At 41.1% G+C, this 16980-nt stretch overlaps 1 protein-coding gene across 3 annotated transcripts in view; it reads right to left on the reverse strand.

Moving 5' to 3' along the window:
* EXPH5 (exophilin 5) overlaps window positions 1–16980 on the reverse strand; it is a 75614-nt gene that overhangs the window by 31289 nt on the left and 27345 nt on the right. The window contains exon 1 of one of the 3 annotated variants that reach the window (XM_012773740.3): window positions 6759–13177. The exons of the other annotated variants lie outside the window; for them this stretch is intronic. The gene's annotated coding sequence lies outside the window, so the exon portion shown is untranslated. Of the gene's footprint in view, window positions 1–6758; window positions 13178–16980 lie in introns of those variants that run through there. 3 annotated transcript variants of the gene reach the window in all.

The following is a 16980-nucleotide window of genomic DNA, read 5'->3' on the forward strand; positions in this document are numbered from 1 at the left end:
TTGCAAAGCTGATGAAAAAGTTAGGCATGCTGCTGAGTTCCAATCTTGGGAATTTCTGCTGTTTGGGGAAGTATTTCATGGGACGCAGCAGCTTCACTCTTTATCCCAGGTCTGCTGCAAAGCACAAGTGTTAGGGCCTTTACTAAGAAGGTGTAAACAAGATGTGTGAGAAGTGGCAAACTTGGGGTTAAAGGCAATGAACTGCCAGGTTCTTGCTTGAGGCTATGATACTGCCATTTTATAAAAATATTCCAGAAAGAAGCCAGAGGTCACCTTGCCCAGACTTGCATTTTGAAAAGCATTAGGCAGCAGTTATTATGTTCAGCCTAGAGAATCTGCATTGGTGCCTCTTCTTTTGCAATTGCCATCCTCTGACACCTGGTCACTCCTGTCTCTTCTCTATTGCTACTTCCATTACTAACAGAACAACTGAGAGACCCTAAGTATCTGCTTCTAACCAAGACTGGCTGCCCCCAACTCATTAACACCTACCTACTAATGTCTCACTTTTGTGCACAACCTCCACTTCCTGGCAAGCCTCTCTAATTGCAGGTTCTGCAAAAGCCAGCACCACCCTCCTCTACTTCTCAACAGGTCCTGCTCATTTCAAAAGACAGGCAAGCTACCTGACTTAGGAACATCCCATGTGAACATAACTTTTTTTCCCCTACAGGCTTGATGTAACATTGACCCTCTTTTTAAAAATAATCCTACTTCACTTAATTCCACCTCTAGCACTCATTCCACACTTGGACACGTATCTACCACTGCCTGTTCCTTTTCCATCTTCTGGCAAATGATGCCAGAAGTCTGTATTTCCCTACAAGTACTCATACACTTTGAATTCTACTCCAGGAAATACATCTTGAAGCAATAATCCTACCCCAAGCACAGTGATTTAACTGAACGTCACAAAGTGGCTAAAAGTAATGAGGGCAAGGGAGAATCCTGGGAAAATACATGTGACACAACATGAAGCAGGAAATACAAACTACAACATTGTGTCTCTTACTGCTACGTAAAAATGAATCCTCATTTGGGCGACACTAAGGAAAAAATGAAACTACCTGATCTTTTAGAGTAGAATAATCATAGGTATCATTTCTATTTTTAGCTTATTTTATTATGTTCAATTTTAGCTTTTTAATTATTCAATATGTATAGTATTTTTGTTTAACTGTGAATTTGTATTTATATTGTCATCTTTCCATTAAATTTTTTTTGGAGAAAGAGGGAAAAAAAATCTGTCATATTGTCATAATCCTAACACAGTCACTGTTGCCCTTTTGGCATGATTTCTCCTCTGCGTTTTTTCACATGATTACGATACAATGTGTTCAGTACCCCTCTGTAGAAGGCCTCCTATGGTGCAGACGCTGGGATAACATGGGGAGCAGAACAGATACGGCTCAACACCCCAGAGATCTTATAGCCTAGTGGGAGAGAGAAAGATGAACCCAATAGCGATACAAATGTAAGGTATCAGATAGTAAACAGGAGTTATTCATTCAATGCATGTTTGAAGGTTGGGCAAAGAGCAGTGAAAAAGTCAAGTCCCTGCCCTCATGGGATTTAAATTCTGCTGTGCTGGGAGTGAGTTTGTGCACAGGTGCAAACAATAAAAAAGTAAGTACCTGCTACGAGAGCATATAACAAGGGACACCCCCCCTCCCCAGGCTGAAGCAACAGCACAGATTTCCCTGAAAGGATGACCCAGGGCTGGAAGGATGCAGGACAAAAGGAGTAGTCGGTTCAGGAGTGTCTGGGAGAAAGCTTTCTAGACAGAGGAGTAGCCATGGTAGAGCAAGAAGTGCCCCAAGGGAAGAAGCAAGGAAAGAAATGAGGCCTGTGTGGCTGAAGTGTGGAGATGGAGAGGAAGACTACACCAAGGACAAAGGAGAGTGGACAGAGGCAGTTGGATAATGCAGCATTGGGGGTCAGGTTAAGCAGTTTGGTGCTTGGTCCTAAGCAAGGAGAAAGCATGGATGGCTTAGCAGGGATGTGACATGTCAGATTTGCATTTTTAAAAGATCATCCTAGCTGCAGGTGGAGAATACATTCCAGTGGGAGACAGGAGACCAGTGAGGGCATTTATAGGGTCTAAGAGAGAAAGGCATGGTCCAGGATGGTGGTGGTGAAGCCTAAGAAAAGTGGAGAGTGTTCAGAAAGGCTTAGGGGGAAAACTGATCCCCCAAGTGATGGAGTGACTTTGGGGGGTTAGGAGGGAAGAGACATTTCAAAGAAGATTCCTAGACTTCTGATTTATATAAGTGCATGGAAGATGTTACTCATAGAGATTGTGCATATATAATTTTTAAAACCCCAAACTTAATATTATATCAATGACACCTTTAACATTATTCATCTTCAGAACAATCATTAAATAGTTGCATAATATTTAAGTTAGCATGTTTTCCATAATTTATTTATTATCCCCTTGATGAAGGACATTGAGATTTCCCCTTATAAATACTCTGTAATAAACATCATGTGCAATTTTCAATTTTTATAGTATTTCTGTCAGACACCAAAATACAATGATTGGGTCAAAGAGTCAAAACATTTCTGTGATTATACATACTACCACAATGGCTGTACCAATAGCACTCATGCTAGCAATGTACAAGGACATTAGACATCTTGGAAGACTAGGTATTACTATTTCCAGTATTTTTATTTTTATAATTTAATATTTTGATGGCACTATTTATAATGTCAGCAATTATTTTTCTTTCTAAGAATTTTTTTTCTTTGTTTAATAAAATATGCTACATTTCTTTGATAGGTAGTGAGGTTTCAACATTGTCCCATATGTCTGTTTACTAAGTATATTTTGTGATTTGGCAATTTTATGTTTTGTCAATTTATAAATCAGTGCCTCAGAGTTTTTCATTAGAATGAGACATATTTAAGAGAAATATTAGTTCATTATTTTTCTTATTTGTTTTACATATTTAGCCCAGGTTTTTTACTTTCATTTTGATTAAATTTTGAATGTTGGGCCATATAAACCTCATTCTGGTTGGGACTAAAGTAGGTAAAAACATAAATAATCTGTAGATATGTTTATGCTAATATTTATTTCCTGAAGACAATGAGAAATGAAATTCAGGTAGTAGTGACATACAGACACATGAAGATTTTGAAGAAATTCACAAGCTTTTAAAGCAGAAATATTTCAAGGATGATCCTGGTTGTCAGGAAAGTAGATAAACATGTACAGTCAAAAGCCAGAAAATTCAAGGTTTGGGTGGTCAAAAAAGGCACTGTGTTTACTATTAAATATTATCAAGGAAGTAAAACAGAAATAGTTCTGGCCTTTGATGTAAGGGTGACCCAGGAAGGGAAACTGTGAATGACATAAAAGTCTAAACTCAGTGGGTACCTGTAACTCACTTTCTTAACCTTACACACCCAAGAGCCCTGTAAAATAACATAGTATAGTATAAAATGTAAATTATAGTATGAAACATAAATTTACAATGGTTGACTGAGCTTCTTGTACTAAAAAGAACACAACAATCGTAACAATTGTAAAATCGGTGGTTTAGACTTACTTTTGTACTTAAAAAGGTAAAATATCAAATAAACTCAACATTGGCAAGCAAGAAAAAATTATGGACATAAAGCAGGGGCACAGTGATGTGTGAAACTTGAGCACAGTATTTTATATCTCAGCTGTTCTCAGTTTGACGGAGATAACATTTGTTTGTAAGTGGAATTCAACCACGTTCACAATCGGCCTGCACGAGGCTCTGCCTCAACTATGATGGTTTGTTTTAGTCTCCGGCAGCCAGTTAGGGTGCACAGTCTACTTTATACCAATGAGAAGAACCTCAGGGGTGCAAATGACATACATAGAGGCAAATTACTAGTACACAGCTTCTCTGCTTAATTAGTCCAGCTTGACGCAACATATCACCGGAGACTGTTGTCTACACTTCTAATTTGTTTTACCCTCAGGCTGGTCAACTTGACTAAATTAAATCAGGTCTTTTCTAGCTGGGCTGCAGGCCCAGCCCTCTCCCTCCGCGTCAGAATGCCCTTTCTTCATTCACAGGAATCTCAGTCTGCTCAGTGCGCCCTTGGCTTCCATCCTGGCATTTCCTGAACACGCCACTGCTCTTCCGTTCCTCCTCCTGAGTTATGTTTATTTTTCCTTTATTTTCCAGCCTCGAGTTACGACTCCCATCTCCCTCTCCTCTTCGTCTTCCCCAACCCTGTCCTGGCTGACCTTTCCTAGTCACCTTTCTTTGTCTTTGTTCCGAGCAAGCCTTTGTGCTCACCTTTATTTCCATGACTAATTAATTATGCACTAACTACTTAGAATGTGCTCAGTAAATGATAGCTCTCTCTTTATCTCCCATTTTTTCAGTCTCATTTATCTGCTCCCTGCTAACAAATTCCTGGCCCATTCTCAAGTTACCATCGAACAGTAGAAAGAACACAGGACTAGAGTCAGGTTCTAGCTGAGTGATCTTAGCCAAATATTTAACTTTCTTAGCTTTATTTTCCCAATTCGTAAGAGAGGAATAGACGATGGGTAGCTTATTTGCAAAGAAGGCCTCCACAGTCCCTCTTATCCTTGAAGGTCATTCCTTGGCTGTGTGAGTTTGCCATTCTTCCTCGCCCTGGAATCTGGGCTGGCCTTGTGCTTGCTTAGTTAGGCAAATAAAACATGGTAGAAGTGAAATTCAGACTTCTGAGCCCAGGCCTCAAGAGATTTTGCAGCTTCTGATCTCTCCATCTTGGGACCTTGAGACTGCTACATAGAGAAGCCTGAGCTAGTCTCCTGAGGATGAGATCTCACGCAGAGAGAGGCCCCGCTGAGAGCCACCACCAATTGCCCCACATGTGGGTCAAGCCCTGTTAGACCATCCAGACCCCGCGGAGCTGTCAGACTAGCAGAGCCAAATGAGTGATCCCAGGCAAACCACCCAGCTGAGTCCAGGCCAAATGGCTATCCCATAGAATTGCAAGGTATAAAAACAGAAGTTGTTTTAAGCCTTTAAGTTTTGGGGTCATTCATATGGATGAGGTTATCTTGAAGATATCTTCTGGTCTAAAATCTATGATTAAAAAAAACCTCAACATTCCTACATCACATTTAAGTCATTGAGAAATCTTATAAAGCTGAAAAGAGCCTCAAAGACACAATCTGATCAAACTCCCTATTGTAACAGAGGGAATGGCCTGGGGGGGAAAATGGCAAAAAATGTTTTCTGTCTCTTTAAAACTTCCCCCCCTGTTGTTGGGAACTCAGGCCTGCAATCCTTGTCTGGGGCAGGTGGTCAGGAGGGGCAGGGGAAGGTCTTTTATTCTTTGTGTTACTGGAGATAGCTCAGCTGAGCTGTGGCTCCATCCCAGGCCAGGCACCGAGCTGGGGGAGGTCTGGGTGGGCCTCCCGGGTGGGCTGAGGTCACAAGCTTTGTCTTCCAGGGAGATGGGACAATTGGAATCACTGGAATCCAGTACAATCCAGAACAATCCAGAATTCTAGGCTATCCAGAATAATAGCCTAGAACTGAGGGCCCTTCCTTTAAAAGCTCTGTATTTCTCTTTATGTACAGGAATTTGGATTTTGAGACAGTGTTTCTGCCATTTTTCCTCCTTTTCTGGCAAAGTAATAAATTTCTGTTTCCCTCTCCTCACCCACTTGTTCTTGTTCTTTCTGATGTGGCCTTGGGGACAAGTGCTGAGCTTTCGGTAACAGTACCGTCAGGTGAAATAATATCAATAAAAAAATAAAATAACAGCAGATGATACGTACTGAGCTGCTACCTCTCAGGATTTTTTAGTCATTATTGCCAATCCTTACCAAGATACTCCAAAGACATTGGTGTCCTCATTTACAGAGAGGAAGGGAAGTTTGACAGGCTGGAGTTACTGAACGGAGATGTGAACTCAAGCTTGTGATTCCACAGCCTCTGATTCGAAAGCCCATGTTTTAACCATATACCTCATTGGCTTATGGGTATTACTAACCTCACTCATAAACAATGCAATTGATATAAACCTACAGTGACTTTGCCAATTAAACAGGTGGTAGTGATAATTCAAATATGATTAAAGAGAGATCAGTTATGTAAGTTTTGAAAGCAAAGTTTCCCTAACCCAGAAAACAGGAATTTATAGCCTCCATTTTCTTGTCAGAAAAATCTCAAATATTTCTCAAAATAGTTCCCTTTATTAGCACCTCTTGCCGAAGGCATTAATTTCTCTTTTCGCTGTTCTCACCTCTTTTTTTAATCTCCTCACAGATATTTTTCCTCCCCTTTTCTTACTTCTTTGGCTTCTGCACACATATCGTTTTTTCTTTGACAGCTGACCTTGTTCTTGACCCTCTTGTTAACACCTCCCTCTGCCTTCCAGGCAGCTAAGCCTCCTGATCCCTATCAATCCTCTACTCTAGGCTTCAAGGACCTCTTGCCATAGTCCCCAAATACAGGTTCAGTCATCAGTGAACGCCAGAATGAATTTTTTTCAATTATGCCCAATTCTGTAAAAGTGAATTTGTTGCTTGATTTACAGATCAAAGCATCATTCAAGTTTTCCTCCCACGTAGGAATTCAAACATATTTTTGTTTCATATCACCAAGCAACCACAACACACCGAAAAGCACAGACAGAGGAGGGCACAGGACAGAAACCGTATCCCGAGTCAGCTTAACCAGTGGGTCCAATGTCATAATGGAACACGGCTCGGTATATCCAAGCAAGAACTTTTCCAAAACCCTGAAGCCCCAGGGGAGACTCACCATTTTAGGAGAAGTGTTGTCCCTTGTTTTCCTGCTGCAGACAGGTGATACCTCCAGGTGCAGATTTCTTATCGCTCACCCCCTAGGGAAAGCTTCAGAACAGCTACCCGGAGTTCTCAGTCAGAAAAAAGGCAGAGCAAAGGAAGCAAAAGCCCTGCTCACAGCAGCTTTATCATAGTCACTGGTCTCTCTTCCCCTGTGGCTCTTCTGAAAAGATTGTTATTTGAGTGCCTTTGCCCCTGACATCAGAGCTTGTTCTTTGGCTCAGCCCACAGCCAAGACTCGGGGAGGGGCAGGGATTAGAAAAAGCAAGCAAGTGTATTGAAAAACGTGGTTCTTTTCATACGGGAAAAGTAAAACCACCCAGAGGGAAGTCTGGAGTAAGGGCAGCTCAGATAGGGAAAAGTGGTATAACTAAAGCAACCACCACCAGCAACAACAAACCCTTGGAACTCAAAGAGGGACAACAAAATAATGCCCCCCCCCCCTGCATTCAAGCCAAGCTAGATAACGAAGCTCATTTAAACTCCTTGAATGGCTATGATTGAAACTGCGCACTTTGGAATAAATGACAACCTTTTCTATGTTTTTCAAATTGACCATTATAGCCCTCCTGCATGTTTATTTTCACACGCACAAAGTCACAACAGAAGGAAAAAAATAAGTTATCTAAGTAACAATAAGGGTGTGTTAATTTCCACGCTGGTTCAGACCACAGTCACCCTTTACATCCTTTACCAATAGTCACCCTTTTCCAATACTCACCCAACAGAAAGTGCTATTGAAAAGACTAGCCATCCACTCTGAGCTCAGAGTTAGAATTTAAGCGTCAATCTTAAACTTTGTAGCCATCAGAGCTCTTTCGTCTTCCTAGGTGTATCTTATTTATTTTTTAATCCATTTATACCTTTTACCTGAACCAGCTAAGAAATCACCCAGTGTCACCTGTAGCTGTGCCACCAGGCTGTCCACTCCCTGAGGACAGGTCCTGTGTCTCATTCATTTTGGTATTCGTAGGGCCTAGCACGATCTCTGACTTACAGTTGATCAATACACGATCCCTGACTTACAGTTGATCAATACACATTCGTTCAATTTTGGGGGTAATGAATGAATCCTACAAACTTATTCTGCCGTCATTGTGAAGTAACTCAGTCAATAACAGTTACACGGTGCTTGCCCGGGTCCAGGCATGGTTACACATATTAACTAATTTATTTATTTATTTGATACAGGGTCTGGCTCTGATGCCCAGGCCTGAGTACAGTGGCTCAAATGATCCTCCTGCCTCAACCTCCCAAGGAGCAAGGACCACAGGTACGTGTCACCACACCCAGCTAATATTTTTTTAGACACCTGATCTGCTATTGTTGCCCAGGCTGGTCTCAAACTCCTGGCCTCAAGCGATCCTCCTGCCCTCAGCCTCTCATATTGCTGGGATTATAGGCGTGAGCCACTGAGCCCAGCCCATATTAACTAATTTAATCTTCATAAGAACCCTTATTCCTATTCCTTGTTCTTAATATTATTCCTATTTTACCAATGAGGAAATTAAAATACTAAGAGGCTAAATTAAAATCAGACTGCCTGGTATGAATGCTGCCCCTGATCTTTATTATCCTCTCAGTGCCTCAGTTTACTCATCTGTAAAGTGAGAATGAGAGTAACAATATCTCCTGGAGCTTCTGTGAGGATTACTGGAGATTACGCCTGTCAGGCTCACACATCTATGCCTGGCACAAAACAAACACTGTCACTGTGACCTGTGGAATGGGCAGGATGGGTGGTAAAATGGGTGGAGGGAGAGTTGGGGTTTATGTACCATCACCCTCAACACAAAGGAGGTTTGGTAGCAAAGAGAATCATCCTTAGGTTTTTTCTTTTCCAGTAAAAAAAAAACAAACTCAAAAGCATCAACCATTTGGCTTAGGCCCAACAGATCCACTTCTGGATCTCCGTGTTGCACTTAATTCAACAGCTGCATCATGAGGAAGCCAAACTCTGCAGTGCAGATGTTCACGAACACAGTTTAGACTAAAGACAAGAGGAGTCACTGCCAGCCACTGGGCTCTCACACTGCACTGAATGCACTGGCTGATGTCACTGTCTGGGCCACCCGATTGCTAAGAATACTACTCACATTTTTTTATTAAAAGGTCCAAAGACGCGTACTCTTCCAAATGTGAGTAAGGTATACTATTCCAACATACATGAAGAGCCGATACTTTCATTTATTTTAAACCTGGTTTCCGGCCGGGCGAGGTGGATCACACCTGTAATCCTAGCACTCTGGGAGGCCGAGGAGGGAGGATTATTTGAGCTAAGGAGTTCGAGACCAGCCTGAACAAGAGCGAGACCCTGTCTCTACTGAAAATAGAAAGAAATTAGCTGGACAACTAAAAATATATAGAAAAAATTAGCTGGGCACAGTGGTGTGTGCCTGTAGTCCAAGCTTCTTGGGAGGCTGAGGCAGGAGGATCACTTGAGCCTAGGAGTCTGAGGTTGCCGTGAGCTAGGCTGATGCCACGGCACTCTAGCCCGGGCAACAGAGTGAGACTCTGTCTCAAAAAAAAAATAAAAATAAAAAAATAAATAAACCTGGTTTCCAGTCTAATTGCAGAAAATAACCATGATGGGAACTTGTACACTATAAAAACACACTGTTCCCTGAGGAAGAAAGTGGGCCTGGAGTTAACTATTAAACCTAGTATATGACAGCTACCTCTCTGGGTGCTTCCACATAGATTATTTCATTTAATCACCATAGGAACCCAGTGAAGTAGGTACTACACTCATTTGGCAGTAAAAGGAACTGAAACCACAAAAGGTGAAAAAAACCTACCAGAGGTTGTAAAGTGAGTGAGTAAAAGAACTAGGATCCTACCCAGCTCAGAGCTCCAGCATGATAATGTTCGTAGAGTGAGAACAGTTATTTCCAGATTATTTTTCAGAGCCTGAATCATTCACCACCTGTCTAGAGAATAAACCTCCTCTGCTGAGTCTCTGAATTTTTCTGGATACTGGTATTCTCTTCTCTGGAGTGTCAGTCCCTAAGTAAGTATCAGAATTCCTGAACATCACAGCAAGCCATAAATAAATATTTGTTGAATGACCCAACAAATGTATACAAAAGAATGAAAAATTTGAGTTTTTAGTTTTTGCATGCCTCTCATTCCTCTTTATACAGATGCTCAGACATTGTTCACTGAAACTTGTAGGACAAGCCTTGATGATGCAAGCTGAGTGTTAGGATTCTACAAGCGCAAGGAAGCTGCTCGGAGCTACGGAGTGGGCCACAAATGCCTCTTGAAAGTCTGTTACTAACACAGCAGCAAGGCAGTGATAGCCAAAAAGGTTCTGATCTGTAGATAAAAGTGTATGATCTCAACATCTTAGATTTGTTTATTATAGTAATATTATTCATGGCTTCTTTCCAAAGAAAACTACATCCTAATTTCTGACTACATCCTCTGTACTGTCAGTTACATAGAGTTAGGTAATAAGACAGAAGTATACACATGAATATCTAGTGCATTCTTCCTTCATTTTCATCAATAAGAATGCAGAGCATGGTTTTTTCCCTCATCGTCAGGCAATTTAATGCTTATTCTTAGCACCCGTCCTGCCAGGAGAAGACAAGAAAGAGTCTGTGCTATTTCACAAGTTTAAAGGAAAGTGATGCTCCTATGGATTCCTTCTATGTCCAGGCAAAAAGGTCACAGACTACATTACTTTCACTCCTCATACTATAATTAAAATCCACAATTATCATAGTCAACTTAATTCACCCTCTGTATTATACAATTTTAAAGGTGTTAGGAAACCAACTCAAATCCAACATTCTGGAATTAGCTTTAAGGAATTTAGTGTTGCAATATGAGACTCTCCCCATCCCACCTTCACACCCCACCCACACGCTGATCAAATATGCAAGCTGGAAGAAAGAGAGATCTTGAATAGCTACACAGTCTTTGCTTTAGGACATTGCCTTGTCCCCAAAGGGGGTTTGTGAGGGGGTTTGTCCAGTTACTCATCACCAAAAGATCCAATTATCAAGACAATGAGGATTGCCTTGTCAGGAGAATCTGCTTCCAATCTGTCCCTACAACTAAGGACTATCACAGGCTTATGAAGGACAGGCGGGCCATGTACCTTGGGGCAGGTCCTGGGGGATGGTGATTTGTGGCAACAGGAATCTTGCTCAGGGGACTTCAGAATCTCAACTCCTTCATCCTGCATCCACCATTTCTGGGAAACAACTCACAAGCTCATGTAGTGAGTTACGGGAGAGGATTTTACAGGGGTCATTGAAGTTTGTTCAATGGGGAGCCAGTTACAATAGAACACTGAGAAAAAGCCTGGAGGTTTCCTAAATGTCACCACCAAGAATGTACTGCTCCTGGGTTCCCATCAGGGATAGCGGAGGTTTGGAAAGTCTCGACTTGCAAACCATTATCCACTGCAGGATGCACTCTCTGGGTCAAAGAAAGCTCGATGCTGACATCAGTTAAAGCTCATTGGTTAGGATTATAGTTTGTAATATATTTTCAAAAAGAGTTAACCCTTGAAGTAACTCTTAACCAAATGGTCACTGCCTTTTCCAAGTGCTCTCTAGGAAACCTACTTTACAAAGATCAGCGTGGTATTTAAACTGTTTTTCTCCATCTACTGATAAGCAAACTGACCTGACAAACCACTCCACCTCATCAGAAATCACATTCAAAGGGCTTTACTTTGAACATTTCCCCCTTGAATCCTTGTATTAAATGTTATCATTAGTGTGATCTCTGTGCTGATCAGTTATTCCAAATATATGTATTATTTTCATATGGTATTATCCAGAAGACCTTATCAAGTTTTGTCTTTAGATATATTTATTTACCAAAACATATTCCTGAGAAGCACTCCTAGAATGATTCCATAACAAAATCTGTACCTGGGATAAAAAGAAGTAATGCTAACACTGCCGATGCATATGTCTACTCCAAATTATGCAACTTATTTATAAAAGCCTGACTTCGTATAAAAGATATTTTTCTAGTGATATCATTGCTACATGTTCTTATTATGTGCTATCATTTTAACTATCAGATTTTGGTATCTAAATTCTTCTTTCTAAATCTCAATAACAAAATTTGTGACCATTCTTTATAATGTATTAAATAATTTATCATAAAATCTCAATGGATCTCTGGAGAACAGGCCTGAATGAAGCTTTGTTACACAATACAGATGAAAATGTAACATTAGAGGATATTATGTACTTTAAATGAATGTGTCTCAGTGCACCAAGAATTGGTACAAAATAATCAAACTCAGTCTGTAAACAATCAACCCATTTCTGAAAATTGAAAAGAAATGTCAATACAAAGAAGCAATAGTGCCAGGTGCATTTTATAGAAGAAAAGTAGAAATGAAAAGGAGTGTTTACTTGGCATATGTATAGGGGTGCAGCCTATTCTTTATTAACAATGACCTTAAATTTTAAAAGTCATCATCTATTTAGCTTCAAATTCCTTTGACCTTGGCAACAATCTTTGTTTTCTTTTAGGTAGGATAAAGAAATATCTGGCATAGAAAAACAAATCTGGATATCTGATTTCCCCCCACCTTTTGGCTTGTTTTAAATCATTCTGGCACCTCTATTCTCTTTACCAACATCCCCAAGAAGGACTTGATTAAGCTACAAGTAATGAATTAATGAAGTAATGAATTAAGCATGGCAGTAGATCTCTGCTTGAGAGATATGGACCACTTTTCTAGCATACAGGCAGCCCATGTTGTGTTGGGACTCTATCCCTCTCACAGCAAAGTATTATAGTTGCAGGCAATTGCTGTGTTTTGGGTTATGGAATCCAAAATTTTTTGCATTCCTGACCCTCATCAACTGACCCAGAGATTCATGCTTGACCCAGAAGCTAAACAGGAGTAAGAATGCTGCTCAGTGGCTGTGCTCTATTTTGGAGAGTGAGCAACAACTTACTCATGTTTTTCCTCTTGGCACGTCTCATAATCATGATGACAAATAAGAACTAAAGTGACACAGAGGCTGAGAGCCACCCAGTGACAAGGTGTTGAGCAGTACCATGAGCAGAAGCTATGAGGCAACAGAGCCACGGCAGGTAGATGCTATGGGGCAGAGAGAAGAGCTGCGAGAAGAAAACCAGCCACGGCAATGGAAGCAAGTAGGGAGAAGCAGAAGACAGAAGCTGAGCCACAGGCCTGTGATGACCAGCCCAGTTGACTGGCACCAGAATGTGGCTACGTACTGATCAACATTCTAGTTCCCAAGGACTGGCTGTGCAGGGCTGAGGCTGGTTCTGGTGTCGCCTTAATTCCCCACTGTATCTTTTTTTTTTTTTGAGACACAGTCTCGCTTTGTTGCCCAGGCTAGAGTGAGTGCCATGGCGTCAGCCTAGCTCACAGCAACCTCAAACTCCTGGGCTCAAGCAATCCTTCTGCCTCAGCCTCCCGAGTAGCTGGGACTACAAACATGCGCCACCATGCCCGGCTAATTTTTTCTATATATATTAGTTGGCCAATTAATTTCTTTCTATTTATAGTAGAGACGGGGGTCTCCCTCTTGCTCAGGCTGGTTTAGAACTCCTGACCTCGAGCAATCCACTGGCCTCGGCCTTCCAGAGTGCTAGGATTACAGGCGTGAGCCACCGAGCCCGGCCCTCCCCACTGTATCTTGACTATAAAGTATCACCCTCCTCTTGAATAAACTAGTGTATGTTCCTTATCCCCTTGAAAGGACATGACTGAAACAACCAGCCAAAAGCAACGTGTAGGAATTTGTTCACAGGAGAATTCTTCAGCGTTGGGACAGGAAATTTCAGATGTCAATAAAACCAACTTTGCTTTGACATTATAACATCTTAAAGTTGACGTTTTTTAATAAATTATGAAAGAAAAATTGCACTCCATGCAGACATTACGGAAAAGCCTGAAGAAAGAAAAATCACTCATAGTCCTCACACCGAGAGATACTGCTGTGCGTGTATATGTGTTCGTCCAAGCGTTTCAAACTCAACCCTCTCCTTCCATCCACCCTCCACTTCAGCCCTGAAGTGGTGAAAAACCACCATGGAAGGGGTGGAGAGGTAGAGGCTTCTGTGGAAAGGGAGAAGGATCCAATCCCTCCCCCTGTCACAGCCATCTCATAGCGAGTGGCTGAGGCAGTGGCCGCCCCTCTGAATAGAGCCGGGATTAACCTGAGACCAGACACTCTCTCATTATTACATTGAATTGAGAGACTGCGTTTGAGTCTTAAAGTGACAAAAGGACTTTGATTACTTAAGAGTGAGAAGAATAGTCATGGGACTGCCCTAGTTTTTATCCAGTGGCATTTAAAGGGATGATAGGATACAAAACCTAAAGATGCTTTCTGATTATATTCCATGATTCCTACTTACTCAACTCTCTATCACTATTATATGAGTTTTAAAAAAATGCTCTTATACTAAGCATACTGTTGTACAGCCTATGTTTCCCACTTTGCAGTATATTAATTTTATTTTTTTATTTTATTTTTATTTTATTATTTTATTTTATTTTATTTTTTTGAGACAGAGTCTCGCTTTGTTGCCCAGGCTAGAGTGAGTGCCATGGCGTCAGCCTAGCTCACAGCAACCTCAAACTCCTGGGCTCAAGCAATCCTCCTGCCTCAGCCTCCTGAGTAGCTGGGACTACAGGCATGTGCCACCATGCCCGGCTAGTTTTTTCTATATATATTAGTTGTCCAATTAATTTCTTTCTATTTTTAGTAGAGACTTGCTCTTGCTGGTTTTGAACTCCTGACCTCAAGCTATCGGCCCTCCTCGGCCTCCTAAAGTGCTAGGATTACAGGCATGAGCCACTGCGCCTGGCCTGCATTATATTAAGAACGCTGTGCTACATCAGTATTCTACCATTGTATCTCTGTACTATAACGTACCTACTCCCCTGTTGTTGGATATATGAGTTATTTCTAATTTTTCACAGTTATAATGCTGAAATAAACATAGTTCAAAACTAGCATTATATACATCTCTAATTCCTTAGAATCAATTTCCTTGAAGTAGAATTGCCAGGCCAAAGGATGAACATGTTTTAACAGCTTATGAAATGTATCACACCAAGTTACTCTGGTAAGAAGGTTGTACCAAGTTTTTTCTTATAGGAGGGCCCATTCTCCCATGTCCTTACCAACATTAGTTATTGCTATTCTTTTTAATCTTTGCTAATCTGACAGGCAAAAAAAAAAGCATTTTCTTTTTTGGGGGATATTTCTTGATTACTACAGAGGTTGAAAACTATTTTACACGTTTATTGGATATCCGTAGTTTTTTATGACTTATCTGCTCAATACCTTCGCTTATTACTTTAACCCAGGCATCACTGAAAGTATTGACTCTATCAAGTTTAAGATAAAGACCCAGGAGAATAGAGAACTGGCAACTCTTGCTATTTGCTTCAGAGTGTAGCTCACAGGCCAGTCTTTATTGCACTAACCAGGACTCAGACTGGCCACTACAGTGTGCCACAGATCCGTGCTGAATGCTGTCTTCGATATACCTAATTTTCTTGATTGTTTGCCTCCTGCTGCAGTTGCTCTGCTCAGGTTGCAGTGATAAGTACAAAGAGAGGTATCATGTGGCCCGACCACACAGACATTAATGTAATAGATACTCTCTATCACTACCTTCATCTTTTCCCATCCAATTGCTCCAGACTGTCATGACAGCATAAATCACTGTCTGAGCATATGTGAGGTTGCTGGGCTTGGACGGTGGGGATGATCAAGTCATGGGTTCTAATCCCTCTATTACTTGGGCTGGTCAAATAACATCTGTGTGTCTCATTTTCCTCATCTGTAAAACTCAATTCTTTCTCACCAGCCCCCTGCTTACCTCTCTGGAGTTGTTTCCTATCACTCCATCACTTAAATCATTCTGAATGCTCTGCCATGCTATCTAGGCCATTTGCCCAGCCTCTCTTTTGCTTGCGATGCTCTTTCTACACATTCTTTGTCCCGTGATCTAACTCAGTGCTGGCACTTAGCTAAAGGGTTGAAAAATGTCTTTTTGAGTGAAAAAAAAAAAAAAAGGATTCAATTCAAATATGTTAGAGGCAAGGACCCTCAAAGACCCTCAACTCCCCTATGACTCGTCTTACGCACGGGCTTCGCCCTGAAAAATTCCAGCTACAGCTCCAAAAAAAATACATTCCATGACGTGCTGACCATAGAACTCTCCAGGATGTGCTAACTGCAATTGTTCCCGACCACCTGCCAGGTTGGAGATGAGTAACCAGTCACAAACAGCTTCGATACCGATAAGACGCTGATTGAGGCTGATTAACCCAAACCCAAGACTCATCGTCACCCCACTCTATTTTTCTGTTTCTACTTCCTTGTTTCTGTATGCTTATAAAACCTACTAAAAATCCAAGTAAAGTAGACCTTGACAACCCTTTGCTTGGTCTTGTTCCTTTCTCTCGCCCATCTCTTTTAGGCATGGTCCCCCTTGACCCCACGAGTAACAGAAGGTCCCTCGGGCCGGGACACAAATATAATGAGCATTTAAACTTGCAAGGAAGATATGGAAATACTAGTAAATTTAGGATCTATTGGTGGAAAAAGGTATGTACAAAGTAGCTGTGACATGATAGATCATGCAATAGAAAACCAAGAATCTTGCTTTGGGCTCATGAAGAAAGATAAGATTACTTTTAGCTAAGAGCTAGGAAAGCATTCATGAAGATAGGGCTTAAAAGACAGTTAGCACTAGACTTCCTAGAGTATAAACCCCATTAAGGCAGGGCCTGAACCCACCAGTGTTCATCACTAATGATGCTATTTCCCAGTAAATGAGTGAATAATATGGAAAATAGAGAAGATGTGTGAGTAGGGAGAGGGGAATGGGTGAAGGCCATCACTAGCAGAGAGAGCAATCTGAATGAAGGAAGCTTTGTCTTTTTTTTTGTTTTAAGTGGTCACACACAGTTTTTATTTGCTAGTCTTGTATCAAGAGAAACTCTTCAAATTTACTCTTGGAGGTCGATCATCATCTATAAATATTTTCATTACTGTTCTATAAATAAGAATCCCAGAAACTGAAATTCTCTCAATTCTCTGATAGATACACAGGAGAAGACTCAATATTAAGGTGACCCAAGTCTTCTGGAAGCTTCCTACGTGCTCATGTAAAAGAACAGGGCTCGGAGTAGACACTAAAGG

Source organism: Microcebus murinus, chromosome 4 (assembly GCF_040939455.1).
Source record: "Microcebus murinus isolate Inina chromosome 4, M.murinus_Inina_mat1.0, whole genome shotgun sequence".
In the NCBI taxonomy this organism is placed as follows: Eukaryota; Metazoa; Chordata; class Mammalia; order Primates; family Cheirogaleidae; genus Microcebus; species Microcebus murinus.